This window comes from Harpegnathos saltator, unplaced genomic scaffold (assembly GCF_003227715.2).
Source record: "Harpegnathos saltator strain DR-91 unplaced genomic scaffold, Hsal_v8.6 scaffold189, whole genome shotgun sequence".
Lineage (NCBI taxonomy): Eukaryota > Metazoa > Arthropoda > Insecta > Hymenoptera > Formicidae > Harpegnathos > Harpegnathos saltator.
The window spans coordinates 110,427-131,633 of NW_020229971.1; the positions used below are offsets into that span (position 1 = coordinate 110,427).

At 40.9% G+C, this 21,207-nt stretch overlaps 1 long non-coding RNA gene across 1 annotated transcript; it reads left to right on the forward strand.

The window, feature by feature from the left end:
- The first annotated feature begins 304 nt into the window (after positions 1 to 304).
- Positions 305 to 2,455, forward strand: LOC112588318 (uncharacterized). Its single transcript, XR_003112753.1, has 3 exons — positions 305 to 325; positions 817 to 977; positions 2,319 to 2,455. It is a non-coding gene; the product is annotated as an uncharacterized LOC112588318 (long non-coding RNA).
- Positions 2,456 to 21,207: the final 18,752 nt, after the last annotated feature.

Sequence of the window (21,207 nt, forward strand, 5' to 3'; positions counted from 1 at the left end):
TGCTTTTGTGAAAATGTTGTCGACTACAGAAGTAAGCAAGCACAAATAAAAGTATTATATTATATATTAAATTAATTTTACATTGTCTCGACAGTTTATTGTTATCTCTTTATTCAAATTTATGATTTTGCGGCTTATCAATATATTTATATAAGAGTGTAATATTTTTATTAATTCACAGGAACAGAAAATTTTCATCGATTTGTTGTTGAAAACATTAGTATCTTTAAAAATGAAAGTCAATGCAATAGACAGAAATGTCTATTGCATTGACTTCTTTTTTAAAGATACTAATGTTTTATGCAAAACTTCTTTTGCATAAACGGTCAGTTCCTATTATTGACACAGAATGGGAAGATGACATTTTTCAGAATTTAACAGTTAAAAGTGACAATGAACTTGAAGTAATAGAAACAAAGTTAAAGAATGACTCAACTTATAGAAAAATACTTTATATCTGTTTATTATTCAATATAGCTGTTAAATAACGTAATAAAAATCACAAAAATATAGATTAAAACCTAAGTTGTATTTTAACACTTTAATTATATAACTATTCATTATCATAATAACAGGAAAATATTCGGAACATTTTACAATTTTTTTGACTCGATTGGAAGAGAAACTGTTGTTTAATAGACATATCTTTTTATTTTAACGTATGCTATAATAATTTTTGTCGTGCAATTTTTCCCTTTTGACATAATTAAATAAAGATAGTCTCAGAGAGGATCCATAGAGTCATAATATATATAAATTAATAAATGTCATTAGACGAAATATTGAACTAATATTAACTCTGTACTTACATTTCAGATTAAACAATTGGTTCGAGTTGTATGCGAGGATTTAAAAATCATTATGTATAAGATTAATGAGACAAATCTTCAGCAATGAATTAGCCATGGAATACAGCTAGTATGGAGCGAAAAAGAAAAATATCTTCAGCAACTTACAATTGTGTAAAGTAATTATATGTAAGTAAAATATATAATCAGAATATATATACAGAATTGTAAATCTTAGTTTTTAATTAATATCATAATTGGTAATTATTTAGAAGAGGCACACCGCCTCTGATTTTGCTAAAACTCTCATTTGATTCATTTTCACGTGTAGAAGCTGAATCTGAATTAAAAATCAGTGCTCGGCTGTACAAAGCGAGAAAAATATTGTTTAAGATAGAATATGATAGATTAAGAAACTTGTCATTGCAAGGTAAAGTCTGTTCGTTACACTTATTGTATTAGTGTAGTGCAGTATAACAATTATATGAAAATACTTAAATTAAGAATATTTATATAAATAATTTTGTCACATGTCACCTTGCATAGGGGCCTTTGCTAATCTTTTCAGAATTTGTCATTTTAATGTATGATAGACTCATTGATTTAGTAAGACGAAGATTTAAAGATATATTCTTTTATAATTATTGTACATAAAATAGGAGTTATTTTGTGTACAATTTAAAATAAGACCTATCTTGTGTACAATAATTGCAAAAGAATATATTTTTAAATCTTTGCTTTACTAAAGTGATGAGTCTACCTTATATTAAAATGACAGGTTCTGAAAAGATTAGCAAAGGCTCCTATGCAAAGGAGAATGTATCATGAATCAAAAGCAGAAGAATCATAGCATATGTTATTTTATTGCGTAACAAGAGGAACAAGATCAGTCCTACATAATGAGATAGCATATACTTACATTCTTCTGCTTCTGATTAATGATACACTCTCCCTTGTATAGGGCCCTTTGCTAACCTTTTTAGAATCTGCCATTTTAGTACATATAAGGCGAAGATTTAAAGATATATTCTTTTATAATTATTGTATACAAGATAGGAGTTATTTTTTGTACAATTCAAAATAAGTTCTATCTTATGTACAATAATTATAAAAGTTTAGTTTGTATAGTTTAGTTGTATACTGCGCTACACTAATACAGTAAGTACAACGAAGAAACTTTACCTTGCAATGGCAGGTTTCCTAACCTATCATACCTCTATCTTTAACAATTTTTTTCTTGCTTTATAGAGTTGAATAACTATTTTTACTTTTGGATCCGGTTTCTACGAGTCAAAATATATATGATATGTGAGTTTTAGCAAAATCGGAGGCGGTATACCTTTTCTAAATAATTACCAAATGTTTAAACAAATATTTAAGTAATCTCTTTATTTATATATTTACATTAACATAAAATTTTTCAACTTTCTTTTAAGCAACTTAAATGAGAACAGATATTTATTTAAAGAAAACACACTCTCTCTCTCTCTCACTCTCTAATTATACTGATTTTTAAATATTATATTCCAGGTGTGATAAGAAAGTCGCATACAACCGCAACAGATGAACAAATTTCTGCTCCCATCAAGATCTGGCTGGCTCATGCAAAGGAACGTGCAAAAAAACAAAAAATAATTGAGTTATTTTAGATTTTACATATATATATATAATTTATGAAGATACATATATATATATATATTATAATTTATAAAGTTTATAGTTTATAAAGGCAGTACAAGTTGTTAAGAATTCATTTATATGTTTATTAATATATGTATAAAGAGTTCATTTATATGTTAAACTAATTTAAAAAATATATATTATAACATATATATAACCAATTGGTCATTTTTATTATACCCAAAAAAACCTGCAGAATATTTATATATTATATAAATATTCTACAAATATACTAACAATAAACTAGGAAATATTTCTAATCGATACTAGTAATATTATTAAAATATTATTTAGATATACCTACAATATATTACGAAATATTCTCAGTATATACTGAGTAGACTGCGGAAGCAGACATAGGAACATTCTCAGTATATTGTAAGATTTTAAAAAGAGAGATCCTCTATTTCTCTGTTCTATTATCTTTCTGTCTCTCTTCTTCTTGATCCTCTTCCTTTGTGAGAGAGGGATGTTCAGGATGTTAAGGTTCCGAGCGATTAATTTGTACTCTTCTTATTATGAACAAGAATATCAGTATGTATATTTTAAATAAACAATAATACAATAGTATCCGACACCGCAACTTATATCAAATATATCTCTTTACAAAAGCTTAACGCTCTACGACTCTTTCTTCGACTTGACTCTAATTTCTATTATTCGTCTCGACATTGATCGGCAAAAGCTAAAGGCTAAAGAGCTAACGGCAAACAGGTAAAAAGCCAAAAAGCCCCGTCTTCCTCCGTGCGTCTCCTTTTATCCTTTTCTCCATCCGTCGAGTCTGATCTCTCTCAGGACCGGTCTTTCTCCCGTGGCTCCGCCCGGAATAGACTGGTGCTGTCCTCCCTCGTCTGTATCTTACAATATTCTCAAAATATTATAGTACGTATTTCGGATATTCATGGAATAATCGCAATTTACGGTTGCGATATACTGAGAATCTGCTTAGAATCTACCTGTGCTGTATGGGTAGTGAAAGAACGTGTCGTGAGTAGTTTCAACGCTTCAAGAACGGTAATTTTCACGTCGAAGACCGGCATAGCGGTGGAAGAGAGAAGATTTTCGAAGATGCAGAATTGGAGGCATTACTTAATGAAGACTCGTGTCAAAGTCAAGAAGAATTGGCACGATCATTGGGAGTGACTCAGCAAGCAATTTCATAACGCCTCAAAGACATGGGAATGATTCAGAAGCAAGGAAATTGGGTGCCGTATGAGTTGAAACCGAGAGATGTTGAACGGCGTTTGTTTGCTTGTGAACAGTTGCTTGAAAGGCAAAGACGGAAGGGATTTCTGCATCGCATTGTGACTGGGGATGAAAAACGGGTTCATTACGATAACTCCAAGCGCAGAAAATCATGGGCATATCCCGGCCATGCTTCCACGTCGACGGCCAAATCGAATATTCACGGCTCCAAGGTCATGCTCTGTATTTGGTAGGACCAGCTCGGTGTAGTGTATTATGAGCTGTTAAAACCGACTGAAACAATTACAGGCGATCGTTATCGAACGCAATTAATGTGTTTGAGCCGAGCATTGAAAGACAAACGGCCGCAATACAACAAGATACACGATAAAGTGATTTTGCAGCATGACAATGCTCAACCCCATGTTGCGAAAGTGGTCAAGACATACTTGGAAACGTTGAAATGGGAAGTCCTACCTCACCAGCCGTATTCTCCAGACGTTGCTCCCTCTGACTATCACTTGTTTCGATCAATGGCACACGGCCTAGTTGACCAGCACTTCCGGTCTTATGAAGAAGTAAGAAATTGGATCGATTCGTGGATCGCTTCAAAAGATGATCAGTTTTTTCAACGCGGGATTCGTACGCTTCCCGAAAGATGGGAGAAAATAGTGGCCAGCTATGGACAATACTTTGAATCATAAATGTATAACTAGTTTTTTACAATAAAGCCTCGAATTTCGGAAAGAAACGGCGGAAGCAAAGTTGTACACCTAATAAATGATTCATCTAAATATTACACGTTATTATGAAAGATTATAAGACATAAATAACATATAGACTAACTTCTTTTTGTATTCTTTATGCTTTCTGGATATCAATTATTCAGACATAAGTAATACATGTTATGGTAAGCAAAGAACACCACCGGACAGATCGATACAGCGATCGATACCGACGTAGGTCAAAGGACGGGAGCACGAGCCACCCACGCCATAGCAAGCCTCGCCGCCGCGCCGCTAGGTGGCAAGTCATTGACCCCCCACGACTCGGAGTTAAAAGTCCGACCGGCGAATTTAAAAGGAGCGCACTGCGGGTGTTTCAGCAGAGAAATCGGACGCTTAATGGTATATCGAGAACCGACGCACTATAAATACTAGCAACGCTGAAAAGCATATCTCTCACATAACGCACTGCAAAGTGCGAGCAACGTTGCAAAGCGTCTCTCTACCGCTATACACAACGCAAGGTGTGCGAGCAACGCTGAAAAACGTATATTTTGGTACACGCACTGCAAACTGCGAACGACGCTGTAAAGCGTCGGCGCTGAAAAACGCATTAAGACAGCACGCAAATTAGCCCCGGGGGGCTTCACCGTGTCAGCCTGCGGCCGCATCTAGATGGTTTCCCAAGGCGGGGGACCGGCAAAAGCGACCGAAAGCAGGAGTAAGAAACAAGGAGTCAAGAGAGCGCTGTTAGAGCTCTTCGGCCCGGAATCTCCGAAGAAAACCTCTTCCAAGCCTAGGTCATGACGGCCTAGAACGCCTTCTTCGAGTCGGCAAGAAACTCCATCCCCCGAAGGATGGCACAACGATGACCAAGCTTCTCCTAAAAAGGCGCAACCAGCCTCTCCACGGTGGAAGCTAACAATTGCAGAAGTGACACCGCCGCGTCTATCAAGACTGCCACTATATAAGCTAACCCGGGCAGATTCACGAGTAGGACGACCGCTGTCCCCTAGGTACGTCAGCGAGGGCGTTCCCCCTCGGACTCTTGGGACTCTTGGGACGCAGACAACCCCAAGAACCAATAGAATACTAGCAAATACGGAGCACCTTAGTAACTTGGCCTTCAGTAAACGGAGCCCACGATGGCCCTATTTCAACGCGGCAACCTGCCGTCGTATTCGAAGAAATATCTTACAAAAGAAAATACACTGACACAACACACATTTGTACAATGTTATAATATATTCCGCATGTTTCCATAACTAATATCCTCACTTATTAATTCTCCCTTCCTCTCGATCACAAGAACGCAAAAGTAGACGCAACCCACACATGTTAAACATCTAATTAATAAAAACAAAAACTAATTACTATATGTGAATGAATCACAGTATCAAATAAATATTATACCATAAAAAGAAAGTGTATCACTGCTCTTCGGTAAACATTAACTAATACACTAGAACATCCTACGGATGTTATGTGGATATTTTATATAATTTGTGGCTAATGCATATGCCCTCAGGGACTTCTATGGATAACTTTTTTCATTTGGATCATAATAAGATCATTTTGATCAAATTAGGATATACTTTGGAGATCTAATGCTATGTGGGAACAAATGTAACTAACTTCGCACTGTGATCGTTGCGACAATTTATTGACCGTTTACCGACAGGAGTTGAGCCTCATTGCATTAAAAAAGATGTTTAAAAAATGAAATTGAGAAATAAATATTACGGAATTAAGCAGAATAAATAAGAGTAATATCTAAAGAGATAAATAATACAACATATTTCTTGGTTTCGCATAATTTCTTAATTGCTTTTTTATGTTGAAAAGTTCGATAGAAATTGGAGATTAGAAAGAACGATACAGAAATATTTAAAAGTCTTATATACTATTTCATCCATGTTTCTACAAAAAATTGCTTCTGCAAAAATATAAATAGACTACAAACACAGTATACATATTGGTTGCAATTTAATCGCAGACGCACACACACGCACACACACACACACACGCGCGCGCGCGCGCGCATGCACGCACACACACACACACGCGCGCGCGCGCACGCACGCACACACACACACGCACACACACGCGCACATACACAAGAGGTGTAAATCCGATCGTGCAACCTCCATGCGGTACACCTTGGGTAATGCTAATGCCGACGGTACTGTAACTTTGAAGCTTCATAACTCGCGATGTACTTAACAAAAATATACTTTGATATAGTGTTTTGGAAAGCTCTTGAAATATGTTATAAGAATATGCCAAAAAAAGTAGAGCGTTCTATTTGAAAAGTTCAAGGTGACTTTGTCCTGACCTTGTTGACGCTAGCCAGAGTCAAACTGATAAGATCCGTAAATAGATCATTTTAAACCTTACAACTTGTGCCTGAAACATTTTTTCCAAAAACTGATCGTTTTCAAGATATTTTATCGTTCGTAGACTTTTTGAGAACCCTGTATAAATAAATAATATCACAAATGTTTGATTTCATGTAAGTTCAAAAAATTGTATTTTGGCCAACCACAGTGGACTTCTGGCCCATTGTGCGGCGGTCTAATGCCCCTCCGTCAGCGGACGGAAGCGAGTCAAGGGCTGCGTTCGGAAACGTCACTCGGATACTCTTTCTCTTTCTTTATCTCACTTTTGTATCTCTCTCACACCAACGCAGCAGATGCACCCGAATGACGTTTCCGAACGCAGCCCTGAGCGGTCGGGGGCGTCCCCGATTACGCGAGTCCGCACCTGGCAGTCAATCAGAATCGCTGTCCTGTGGGGAGAGCCGCCGAAGTAGTCGAACTCGATGACGCGGACGGCGCTCCCACTCGGCGGCCTCCTTGCGAGATTATATCTCCAGCTAAGGAGGCCGCCGCCGCCCAGACCTCTTCCCTCCTTATTGTGGCCTTGAAGAGGGATGGGTCCAGGTTTTGACTTCCCATTGCCTGGGCGAGGACATGGCGCTGGTGGTCCCATGCTACGCATGCTTCCAGCGTATGCTGCGCTATATCCTCTAGCGCTGGGCAATGGTGGCATCGATCAGTGAGTTCCTTTCTAATTCGGTGCAGATACCGGCTGAAGCAACCATGGCCGGTCAACAACTGCACTAGGTGGAATGTGGGTCCGCGTCCCTTCCTGTCCGCCAGCTCGGCGAGATAGGAACGGACGGACTCGGCCGTTCGGAGACCAGATACATGGGGGTCGGATAACATGACCCCCCATTTCTCAATTATCCGGTCTCTGGTCTAGGACCTCAGGGAAACATTTATATCCGCATACAACTCGTGTTTTAACGTCAAGACCTGTTATGGCTGGATAACTTGCAACAAATTTGCAATAAAAACCGTGCAAACTTTGTCAGCTGGAGCGTACCCTCGTGTTTTATTATAATTATAATTTTTTCCTCCCTTAATAATCGCTTTAAAATATATATGTTTATGTATTTTATACACACACACATATTGTTGTGCCCGCGCGTGAAAGAAATAACTCGAGATATACTAAACGAGAAAAGCTTTATTTACAGCCTAGAAAAACGGATCTTAATCGATTCCAAAATAATCGCACGAATTCGCTTTACGTCCGTACGCTGTGACAGGACTAGAGCGACTCTCTTATTATTCCAGTTGTTAGTAAACAAATTCCTTGACAACGATAATAGCTGTTAAACACTCTCTATATGCCTTCTTCACAGAGCGTCTTCTCCCAAGAGCGTGGGAACAATACGTTCCCCAAAGGTGTGGGCACAACACTGTCCCTTCTCTTCCAAAATTGTCGTCCCGACAATCCCATGGAAAAAGTTGTTCGTGATGCTCTTCTTCAAGTCTATCTCCAAAATTTCACGCCATCTTTGCTGCTCCAGGGCACCTTTGGCGATCCTTTGTCACAACCTGGACTGCTGTCTCAGGTTCTTTTGACTACGCCATCTCTTGTCCCAACAGCTATCAGGCCGAAAAGTTGTCGACGTGACTCTCGAAGTCCCAGCTCACCGCTCTTCAGCTTCTTCTTCGGATAAGGGGGGGGGGTATAACCCGTGGACCCGACGTTCTTTAAAAGAACACCCCTAATCCCCGCCCCGGTATTCACCCAAAGCCTCACGGAAAAACCACGGTCAAAAACCGTGAGGAGGGCGGTCCTTAACGGATCTCAGTGGAAAAAGACGTCAGCGACTCGGAAAACGGAAAAGGAAAGAGGAATGGGAAATTCTTTTGAGCTTTCATGTCTTCTATAATTTTATAAACTTCTTCTTGTAAATGAATAGGAATTCGACGAGGAGTCTGCTTAATAGGATTGGAATCTAAAAGTTTAATATGATGACAAAGAATATCACAATTACCAGCTATAACATTTTCAGCAAATAAATCTTGAAATTGAATAAGAAACTCTGAGAAAATCTCTTTTTGTGAAAAATTCAAATGTTTAGAACTTTGTTCATGAATTTCCCTAAGTAATTCAGGAAATTGAATAGAATGTTTCTCTATTCTAGAACAAATTAATTCTTGTTTTCCAAAACTATTCTTTGAGATTCCAAGAGCCCTTTCAAACAATCCATCTACTAAACCTGTTTTTAAAAGAATATCTCTTCCTAAAATACAATCATTATTTATATCAGCTACATAAAAACATAATTGTACACAAAACTTCCCCAAAGTAATGGTAGCAACAACTTGTGAATGAACCTGAACTCTTTCTCCTGTAGGGTAAAATAAATTAACAGAACCTATCGGACTCAATTTCAAAGGTATTACCTTCCTAGAACTTATAATCGAGACATCGGAACCTGTGTCAATTTTAAAAGAACAAGTTGTATTATTTAACAACCCCCTGAAACAACAAAAATTACTAAGAAACATTTTATCATTCAATTTTCCACAAATATTATACATGTTTTTATCAATTCTGCGCTTATAAAACGGAGCCTAAATCCTTTTTACCGAACCAGCTCCGTGAAGCTCGGCAAAATTTAGTTTTCCTTTTGCTGCAATGTCGGAAATTCTGAACGAAAATGTCCTACCCCACCGCATTGCCAACATTCCCTTTCTTTATTCCCAAAAATACTATTATTTGAAGGACTCATCTGTTTATCCAGTTTTTCTTCCAGGCGTTTAAAAGCTGAATCACGTTCCTCAAGCTGTGTTTTTAATTCATTTTGAATTCGTAGCTGTTCTCTCTGATCCTGCTGCCGTTCCTCCCTTAGTTGCTGCAACTCCTGAAGAACGGCTCGTAATGAATCATCTGAGGTAGCCGGCGTCTGAGCACGAGTCCTCCTCGGCGAATGTGCCAAAGCCATTTCTTTTTCTTTCACTTTCACACACAAGCACGTCTACGATTTCTATCGTTATTGATCCCGGACGAGCCCCCAAATGTTGTGCCCGCGCGTGAAAGAAATAACTCGAGATATACTAAACGAGAAAAGCTTTATTTACAGCCTAGAAAAACGGATCTTAATCGATTCCAAAATAATCGCACGAATTCGCTTTACGTCCGTACGCTGTGACAGGACTAGAGCGACTCTCTTATTATTCCAGTTGTTAGTAAACAAATTCCTTGACAACGATAATAGCTGTCAAACACTCTCTATATGCCTTCTTCACAGAGCGTCTTCTCCCAAGAGCGTGGGAACAATACGTTCCCCAAAGGTGTGGGCACAACAATATATATATATATATATTTCACTTTATATAAACGTGTTTATTTTGGGTATAATTTCGAAATTTCAGTAATGTTTAAAAGAGAATGTTATAATGTTGCAAAGCTAATATCAAATTATAAACATTTTTTAACTGTTGCATTAGCACCAATAAATTTTAAAATAATCTTTAAAAAATATTTGCTATAATGTTTTATAAAATGTTTTAACAACATAAAGAAAAATTATATTGCAAAATAATATTTTTAAATGTATACATAATATTATTCAAGAAACATTCAAAAATTCACATAAAATCAACATTTCTAAACATTAATTTCATGTTTCTTGCTTATTGGGTGGTAACTCATAAACTCATATTTTCTGTATCTCCTTTCATTCATTAAAATAAATTAAAATTGTGTCCTCTCAAAAACATCCGTACAACCTCTAAAATCGTCCAAGAACATTCATAAAGTAATCCAAGAAATGTCCATAAGACCTCCATTTTATGTCCATATTTATATATGTGCATAATCTCTAGAACCTCTAGAAACTCCATTCAGAATGTCTATGGAGGTCCACTGGAGATTCAAGAAGCGAATATCCATTATAGATTTCCATTAGACATCCGAGGTGAATGTTACATAGATATCTATCATGGATGTAATATAGACGTTCATCAGATGTCCTCTTGATGTCCACCGTGGAGATGGATGTCTGGTGAAGCTATAAATATTTTATGGAGGTCTAATGGAGGTTTTGTTCCGTGTAGATTAATACCCCATGTTATTCCGTATGCGCCTTTCATTGGAGAGACTTTTATATTTGTAACGCTCGTCTCGGCTTGCCTCGCGTTGCTCCATCCTGGCGAGGAATGAGTTGCGACGGAAGCGGTTCGTTTGTTTCTTCGGTGATCGGCACTCCGACGTCTCTAGTGCTCCGCCGCTCGGTACGCGGGCCCGACTAAACGACGTGCGGACACGCTGATGAGGTGGGATATGGAAGAAATGCTTCGGTAGACTTCGGTAGACTTGGCCTAAACAATCTCGGACTCAACGGCCTGGCTTATTATCAAAACACAACGCGCTACGTATAATATACCGTAGGTAGTTAATTTACAAAATAAACCAGATGAATATTATAAATTTCGCAAACGACTCGCGACCAATGACATCAATAATATACAGGTAAATATTATCAACGTCGCAAACGGCTCGCAACCGGAAATATAAAAAAAAATCCGATGAAAATTATAAAGGTCGTAAACGACTCGCGACCGGCGATATCAAAAATAGTCCGATGAACACTATAAATGTAAGCGACTCACGACCGGTGATATCATCAATAATACACAGGTAAACGCTATAAACCGTCGCAAACGACTCGCGACCGGTAATATCAATAACACATAGGTAAATATTAACAACGTCGCGAACGACTCGCGACCGGTAATTCGATAATACACAGGTAAATATTATAGACCGTCGCAATCCGGTCGTGAGAAATAGTGGCAGATTACCGTAAAAATAAGCATATTGACGGGTACTTAGAATTTTGCCGGATACTTTATATTATTCTGCGACGGTGGCTAACTGCTGCCGACGCAAACAGACGAGCACGTATATTCCACGGAGACGGTGGCTAATTGTTGCCTACATGATAAATACTTAGAACTATTCTGCGACGGTGGCTAACTGCTGCCGACGCAGACGGACGAGCATTTAGAACTCTGCGGGGATGGTGGCTAACTGCTGCCGACTCACATGACAAATATTTCGAGCTATTCTGCAACGGTGGCTAATTGCTACTGACACAGACGGACGAGCACTTAGAATTCCGCGGAGACGGCGACTAACTGCTGCCGACTCACACGACAAATACTTAGAACTATTCTGCGACGGTGGCTAACTGCTGCCGACGCAAACAGATGAGCACTTAGAATTCCGCGGAGATGGTGGCTAACTGCTGCCGGCTCACACGACAAATACTTGGAACATTCCGCGACGGTGGCTAACTACTGCCGACTCACACGACAAATATTTAGAACTATTCTGCAACGAGCTAATTGCTGCCGACGCAGACGGATGAGCACTTACAAATTCGTGGTGACGGTGGATTTCACATGAACGGAGATTCGGCGAGAAAACGGACTTTATTCGTGAGAGTCAGTCGCTTGAGCGTGTGCCGCCGGGTCTTGTAGACCTCTTCCCGGTGGTTCGGTACAGTATCGAAAAGGCTACTCACCGACCTTAGGCCACGATCAGCTGAGCTCATTCTTCCCGTTCGGTACTCTCCGGTGGTTTTTGGTGCTTTCGCTCTTTCTAAGGCTCTCGATTTTCCTCTGGTAGTCCTTTGCTGTTGCTGCTTCAGTGGAGCTCTACTCCAGGAACTATCTCGATCTCCTCGTGCGAACAGGTTATATATCCTTTACTTTCTTATCCGGGAGTATTTGGCTACTGTTAGGAGATTACTTCCGAATTCCGCGAAATCGACACATGCGAATTCAGGATTACCCCTTTCGGTACGTCTTTCGGCGATTTTTCCTGAGCGTCTCGAAGACGGCGTTCGTCTCTTTTCTATTACTATAGCTTAAATGCCGCGGCACGTGGTAGGTGCGGTGCGAGGGGGCTCACGGCGGTCCTCAGCCGTGCGGCGGCTGGTCGTCGTCACCGACACGGTAGTAATGGGGGCAAGTTGTCGCTTGTCTCCCGTTATATATTCATGCAAGATAATGCGCGACCACACGTTGCAAGAAGAGTACTGGTTTCTGCAGGGAAGTAGACATCAATTTACCCGAATGGCCAACTATGAGTTCAGACTTAAATCCCATTGAACATCTTTGGGACAATCTCGGCAGAAAAGTATCTGCTTCACAATCATTGCCAGAACTTCAAAGAGTTCTCGGATTGAATGGGGTAACATTACCCAGGCCGAAATTCAAATGGTCATAAGGAATATGCCTCGTCGCATGGAGGAAGTAATCCATGCAAGAAGTGGGTACATTCTTAATATAGTATCCTCCCCCCTCTCTCTCTCCCTCTCTCTCTCCCTCTCTTTTATATACACACACACAAAATATTCTGAATTGTTACGCTTTAAAATATAGTTTAATTAAAAAGGTTATGCTTTGTGTTTTTAACAGAAAGCGAAACATAATCGAATGGTACACTTAGTTGTCAATGTATTATACATTGAAACACGTGTTTTACGAGGGTAGAACGAGGGTAGAACCAGAAGTACCTGACCTAACAAAGAAAACACAAAAAATTTGGGAAAAAATATCTTTATTGCTCTACATAGTCTCCTTTTAGCTCAATACACTTTTCCCAGCGATGTTCAGTAGCTTCGATACCCTGTTTATAGTGGGAATCGTCAAGCTCCTCAAAATAGCCATCAAGCCAGTGATGGACCCATGTTTCATTGGTTATGAATCGACGCAAAAACTCAGTTTTATTGCTGCGAAACTTCGCCAAACATTCGATTGAAACATCCTCACGACGCTGTTTTTATTCCAATCGCGGCATCCATCTTACGTACAGTTTTCTTATGTCCAAATTTTCAGTCAATATGCGATGTGCAGCACTTCTTGAAATGCCTACCATGTCTGCTAACTCGCGCACTTTCAGTCGACGGTCATCCAATACCATTTTGTGGATTTTCTTCACCATTTCTGGCGTGGTCACCTCATTTGGTCGACCACTGCGATGTTCGTCTTGGCAACTCATACGGCTTCGTTTAAACTCTGTCACCCAATATTTTACTGTTATAAACGAAGGAGCAGACTCCCCCAGAGTAGAATCTAGCTCCGCTTTGATATTGGTTGGACTGAGGCCTTTCAAATGAAAGTATTGTATCACATAACGATGACTAATTTTTTCCATATTTACAAATTCACTGAGAGCGTTCACTATTGATGGTTGCCAAACAAATACCAAACAATGTAGCGTCGTCAAACTTCAAACTTAAGCTTTATAAAGTTGGTACTTTCTACTATATTCATTTTTTTCAAACAACAACTGCTATCTATACGTCAGGTCAAGTACTTCTGAGACTACCCTCGTACATAGCAAATGAAAGTATCACTGAAATCTTTGAAATCAAGTCATCTTCAAGTCAATGTCACTTTTATAGCTTTTATTTTTAAATATACACAGGAAAAAGTTTCTAGATGTAAATCAAAGTATGAATACATCTTACTCATTGAAAATAAGAAATTATGATATTAGACGCTTTTGATATTTGACGCCTCGTAGAAGTCAAATGGGTAATTATTGGGAGTTGTGCCTATGGGAACTTTTTATCAGAGAGACAAGCTCTACAACATATCAAATATTCAGCCAATTCCACCAAAATCCAATTTAAATAAGGAATTGTACGAGTCCTTTTTTTCAAGTTGCCTGACAACAAGCCCTCTCCCTCCTACCAGCGGAGTGCCAGTATACGATGATATTGGGTGAGTGCAAAAGTTCGTGCGGAGTTTGTGAGTAAAAGTCACACAGTGATTAGGGAAACAAAAACCTTTATTCAATCAATGATATATTCTCCATCGTTTTCTATAATCTTTTCCCAACGTTCTGGCAGCATACGGATGCCTCGATCATAAAAACTGCGCGGTTTAGATTCGAAGAACGAAGAGACGCCGTTTTTTAAGGCCTCCAAAGAGTCAAAGTTTTTTCCATTTAAATAATTTTGCAATGACCGGAACAAGTGATAGTCAGATGGTGCGATATCAGTAGAATACGGTGGATGCGTTAAGACATCCCATTTCAGGCTCTTCAGTTTGCGCAGCGTCTTTTTCGAAACGTGTGGTCTGGAGTTGTCGTGATGAAAGACGACTCCCTTGCGATTTGACAAAATCGGACGTTTCTCTTTTATTTATCGATTCAGATTGGTTAATTGGCGACAGTACTTGTCCGAATCAATCGTTTCGCCAGCGGGGAGAAGCTCGAAATAGATTATGCCCTTGCAATCCCACCAAACAGAGAGCATCACCTTCATCGGGTGCAAACTGGCCTTTGGCATTGCGTCACCATGCTCACCTGATTGTTTCCATGTCCGTTTGAGCTGAACATTGTTGTAGAGGACCCATTTCTCATCGCCCGTCACTAGTCGATTCAAAAACGACTCGTTATTGAGCCGCCCGAGTAAAGAAACGGCTGCAGAAATTCGCTTGATTTTGTTCTTCTCGGTCAGCAAATGGGGCACCCATATATCGAGCTTCAAATCGAATCCCATCTTTTTTAAACGCCGAAAAGCGGTTGATCGGTCAACGTTTAGTGCTGTAGCAACTTCTTCTGTTGAAATTCGCGGATTATTGAGCACTAAAGTACGCAAAACATCGTCATCAATGTCAGAAGGTCGACCAGAGCGTGGCTCGTCTTCAAGGTTAAATTCTCCGCGCCGAAATTTAGCAAACCATTTTTCCACAGTTCGTTTAGCTGGTGCTTCATCCTGATAAACATCCTGAATGTTTTTTACGGCTGCGGCAACGTTTATTCCCTTCCGAAACTCGTAAAACATAACATGCCGTAAATGCACTTTATCGATACTCATTTTTAAAGTGATATTTCTCGAAGCAGTTTGTATGAAAACAAATGATTTTTTTTTTAATAACAGCTGAAGACGTCACCTTTCCAACGTTATATAATATGTAGATGGAAGTATTAATGACAACACTTTACGACGCTTATAACTCCATCTATTGAAACTCCGCACGAACTTTTGCACTCACCCAATAGTTTGCCAGAGGAGTCCCCCCCCAGCATGGAGACCACCCATACAGGGTGTGTCCAAGCGGATGGACGAATCTCTGGCCGCCCTTGGGCTTGCATGAGGAGGCGGAGTACGAGCGGATCTCGAAGGAGATCAGCCGCCCCCTCGATGCCTCCTCGAGGAAGAAGCTCAGGGGCGGCGAGGGACCGGGAATCATTGCCTCGGTCCCGACTACGCGAGCCTCTCCTTCCCCCCATCCAGGTTCCCCTGTTGAAGAAACAGGGAGGACCGAGAAGAGAGGAGGGGGAAGAAAAAAAAGAGGAAGAAGAAGAGGAGAACCAGGACTGCGGCATGAGCCGCGTTTTCGACTCCTGCTCCGGCTATTCGAACGCAGAGGAATGTGCTCGCAGGAAGGACCATCCTCCCCTCCACCCGCCACGGGCCGCTCCGGAGAAGGGTGGGAAAAAGAAGGAAAAGAGGAGGACGAATGCGGAGTAGAGGAAAGCGAGCCCCCCTCTCACCACTACTTCCAACTCAGCCCGGAAAGGACAGCCCGAGGAAGAAGGCCGGTAAGCTGAAGCTGACTCGTAGGAGTCAGGGGGGCAGGTCACTGTAACCGAGAACGGCGGCGGTTACGGTCACCTGCTCCCTGACTCCTATGACGAGTTTTTGAGGGAGGCCAGGCGCCGGATCGTCCCGGTGGAGTTTGGCATTGCCAAGCTTCTCAAGGTCAGGCAGGCACTCACCGGGGCGATTTTGATAGAGGTGTCTGGTTGGTGGTCGGGGCAGACCCCTTAGCGGAGCGCCTCCGCCAACTGGCTAAGGAAAAGGGCCCCGAGTACATGGTTCGGAGGCCGGAGAGAGTCGCCAGTTTGCGACTCTCTGGCCTCGACAGGACCACCGGGGCCGAGTAACTCTTGGCCTCGCTGTCCCAAGCTGGGGAGTGCTCGCCCATGGAATTGTCCGTGGACGAACTCAGGTTCTCCCAGCGTGGGATGACAACCGTAGTCGTGCGGTGTCCGATCGCGGCGGCCTCTAAGATCGCCGCGACAGAACGGGTCCAGGTCGGCTGGACCCGTGCCGGGGTGACGGCGCTGCCTGCCTGCGCGGCCATATGTTTCAGGTACCTGGAACGGGGCCATATGCGCAGGCAGTGCAACCGCCTATCGATCTTTGTTATCGCTGCAGTAACCTCGGCCATCGCGCAAAGGGCTGCGGCTCGGTGGAGGCACGCAGCAGGGTTTGTGGTGATGCGGGTCGGCCGGCTAACCATAAGATTGGAAAGCCGGAGTAGTATAACTAGACGGGTTCTGACCCAAATTACAAAAACGTTTTGCAAAATCCGCTCTTTATTAATTAAATATTTTCCTTAACAGCTCCTCCTCTTTATTGATACCCCTTTTATTGATACCCCTCTTTATTGATATTCCCTCCTTTATTGATACCCCCTCCTTAATTAATATCCCCCTCTTTATTAATACCCAACTCCTTCCTAGAATTTTTTGATTCCATGCGCAAAATGGCATCACGCATATGTCCAGAGAAAAACGTGCCGGGATGTTGCTAGACTCGAACCTGGGCCCTCGCGGTTACTATCCAATACTACAACCTCCTAGACCACCGTCGCCTGTTGTTAGTAGATGTCTAGTGATGGTTCTTACAGTATGTATGATGATGTCACGAGAGGAAAAACATGTCGGGATGCTGCTAGCTTCACCTGAGCCCTCGCGGTTACTATCCAATGCTCCAACCTCCTAGACCACCATCGTATGTTGTTAGTAGATGTCTAGTGAGGGTTCTTACAGTGTGTATGATGACGTACGCACAGGTCAAAAGAAAAAAATAAGTCGAAACTAGGCCAGACTCGAACCCCGGACCTTTTGTTTACTGTGCCATATTGAACGTCTCTCGAACGTATATCGAACGTCTATTGAACGTTAGTCGAACATCTATCGAACGTCTCTCGAATGTCTCTCGAACGTCTCTCGAACGTCTCTCGAACGTCTATTAAATATCTATCGAACGTCTTTCGAACGTCTAATAAGCATCATATCGCAAATAAAGAACTGTATTTTTTTATCAAACACAATTATCATATTGTTGCGCTCACTCTCACATTCGCGCTTGCACTCAGGTAAATGAAAACACTCATGTAAGAATAACAAGCTTTGCTATTTACAGCGCAGCTCACTCAAGCTTTAAACAGGAATAATTCTCTGATCTACAATTTTCGCGTCTGTCTACGATGACAGCTTGCCGGAGACTCTCTATCAGCTGTTGTTGTTTTCTTCTGATCAATTTTCCGTCGTCTAGACAATATTCGTTCAGTTGTCAAAATCAGCATCAGATGCCTAAGGCTCGCGGACAACGGACGCTGCCACAAACCTTGTGGCTCGGACACAACAATATAAAATCCTAAGAGGTGAAAGGGGATAAGCGTGTTGGAAGAAACATCTGTACATTTGAAATAATGTTTTTATTAAGCGCCGTACAATTTTCTTCGAGACCACCAATTGAAAATTCTTAGTAGAAAATTGTGCCTTACATTCTGTAAGGCACAATTTTTCATATGATTATTACATCGAAAAGTATTATTCAATTTTTGTAGAGAAGACATGTCATCGTAATCGGTGTCCATGGTTTTAATTATCATGTTACTTCTCACATTGTCATCCAGAAGGTGCAACAACCATTCCCATTTTTCATGTCCCTTCACGTACACAAATTGAGATGCATCGTCTTCAAGCTCGCCATACATATCACCCGCCACAGCTGCAATAATCAAATGTTTAGCTCTGCAGTATTTGATGGTTCCATCTTCCCATCGTAATCCATGATGATTAGCTGTTAACCAGTAGGCTCTCGATTTGTCTGATCTTATAAGCAGATGCTATGGCATTGGACTCATGAAGTAGTGCGAAAGAATAATTTCGTTCTTCAATATCGCTGCTTCTTTTACAATAAATCTCTTTCCAATCATGAATCCTTGCAAGTCCACAAACGTCGGCACCACCATGGTGAAACATTCTTCGACACGTCCGGGAGAGAAATGCCATTTATAGCACATTGTTTCATGTATTACGAGGTACATCCAGAAAGTAAGAATACAACAATTGTTTAAAATCGAAAAATGAATATATTTTATTGAAATTTACATGGTATGTGCCAAAATATGTTATTATTTTTCCACATAATCGCCGTCAAGGTCAATGCACTTTTGAAGCCTGGGCACCAGCTTTTGTATACCCTCCGCCTGTCGTATACCGTTCGCTCCACTTCCTGAAGCCACATTGTCACAGTCTGCATTACCTCCTTATCGTTCGAAAAGCACTGTCTACCCAAGAACTCCTTCAATTTATTGAAAAGATGGTAATCCGAGGGTGCCAGGTCAGGGGAGTAGGGTAGATGAGTCACAATGTCCCATCCAAACGACACGAGCAGGTCTTGAGTGAGTCGGGCGGTATGAGGTCTGGCGTTGTTCTGAAGGAGGGACACACCACGAGTCATTCCCCTCCTTTTGTCTTTGATTTTTTTCTCAACTTCTTTAGGGTCTTACAATATGTAGCAGCATTGATGGTGGTCCCTATGGGCATGAAATCGACCAACAAGAGCCCTTTCCGGTTACAAAACACGGATGCCATGATTTCCTCTCTGAAGATTAACTTTGAATTTTTTGGAGGATGGAGAATGGGTATGGCGCCACTGCAGAGACTGTCATACTGAGACTGAAGAGAATGAGACTGAAGTGAGGAACCGAATGATTGAACGAATCTCACACCTGCTGTAGGTGGAGCGAACGGAGGACGCACTGGTTGACGTATTAGGCTGCTGCGACGACATTTCGTAACTGACTGTGGCGCTCGATGGCTTATTTTGACCGTTACGAACCCCTCTACATGTCACGGGTGCCAACTATGCAACAAAAAAATCTATACGTCTTACACAGCCCTTGTATTCTTACTTTCTGGATACCTCGTATTCTTTTCTTGTACATACTTTCTGATGTTAGTTGAGTTTGCGCACTATGTTGGTTAGCGGGCTGTATTCAATTACACGATCATGCAGGATGAGACAATACGCGATAGTATTCACCGGTATATTCTCCTTACATTCAAATTCTATCCGCACATTCACAGTGGTGCTCTTGACGGACTCATTTTGACGTGAACAATCGATAATCACGAAAAGACTTTGCCGCAGAAAGTCGATAGTTGTTAAACATACCTCAGCACTGTCACATCCATAATACGATTTACGAAAACGTCTATACATATCGTAAGGTATTGCGTATTTATTTTTTGCAAAGTCCAAATTCATGTCATCGTACAGATAACATTCTGAATTTAGATAGAGCTTTGCATTGATCAATTTGCAATCATCGAATCGAGTCATATTTTCCGACATGATAGTCTTCCGACCAGTCTGCAGCGCAAAGATAATGTATCGAGGTTTTTCCAAATTAGTAGCAGTTTGACGGTCCACAGGTGTTTGGTTGTGCTTTGCACAGAGAAATTCATACAGATCCTATGAGCGGAAATTCATATTCAGATATCGTCCGTTCTCCAAAGTTCTCAGCAGGGAAAGTTTATTGATATCGTTCAAGATTACGTGAGGCATTCGCCATTGTATCTTGAATAGCTCAATCTTAGGTTAGCTTAGGATCCAGCGCTGAAGATCCTAGTAGACTGTTGTTGTCGCTGCGCGATTGTAATAGAATCAATTCATGACGCGCATTAGTTACTATACGCTTGTAGTCTTCACAGAATCCTAGCAACACGCTGAGTGGTACGCAAAAGTTGAAGTATCCGTCCGGCGAAATAGTGTCGGTCGTCTCCCACGCGGCATTTTTCATGATAACATTTTTGTTTGAGGATAGCGATACATAATTTTTGAGCGTGGAAGTTATTCCCCACGTTCCTGTTACGATCCAATTTCCACACTATCCAGTTCATAACGGATCTCATCAAACATGAATACTATTATATCCCAACGTTACAGTTGCACCACCGACTGCAACTTGTTTCGTCACCTTCCCCTCGACATAGAGATAACTCTCGCATGGCAATATATAAAACCTGCTGCTGTATGAGTATTCGTATTTCGTCGCTACATCCAAACGTTGTGTTAGTGTATGAATTATATGTATGTGTCTTAATCTTAACAATGCGATCGTCAAAGACCGGTTCACTTCCAATGTTCAAAATGCCAATCATCTTTTTTCCAATCGTTTCGTACAATGAATCCCAGAGATTTCAAAAATTCAACGTTCAACGCGCTAGTTTCTTTCGAACGAGGGATTTTGTACTGTTAATCGCGTGTCTCGTAAAAAATATATTTCCCGCTTGTTTCTCCTGTTCCACTTGATTCACCACAAACATTTCATAGATTGCGTTTATTATCGTCGTCGTCGTACATGCAATCTAATAGTAATCTCTTCTCCTCGAAAATCGAGCGATTGTCCTTCTTGATA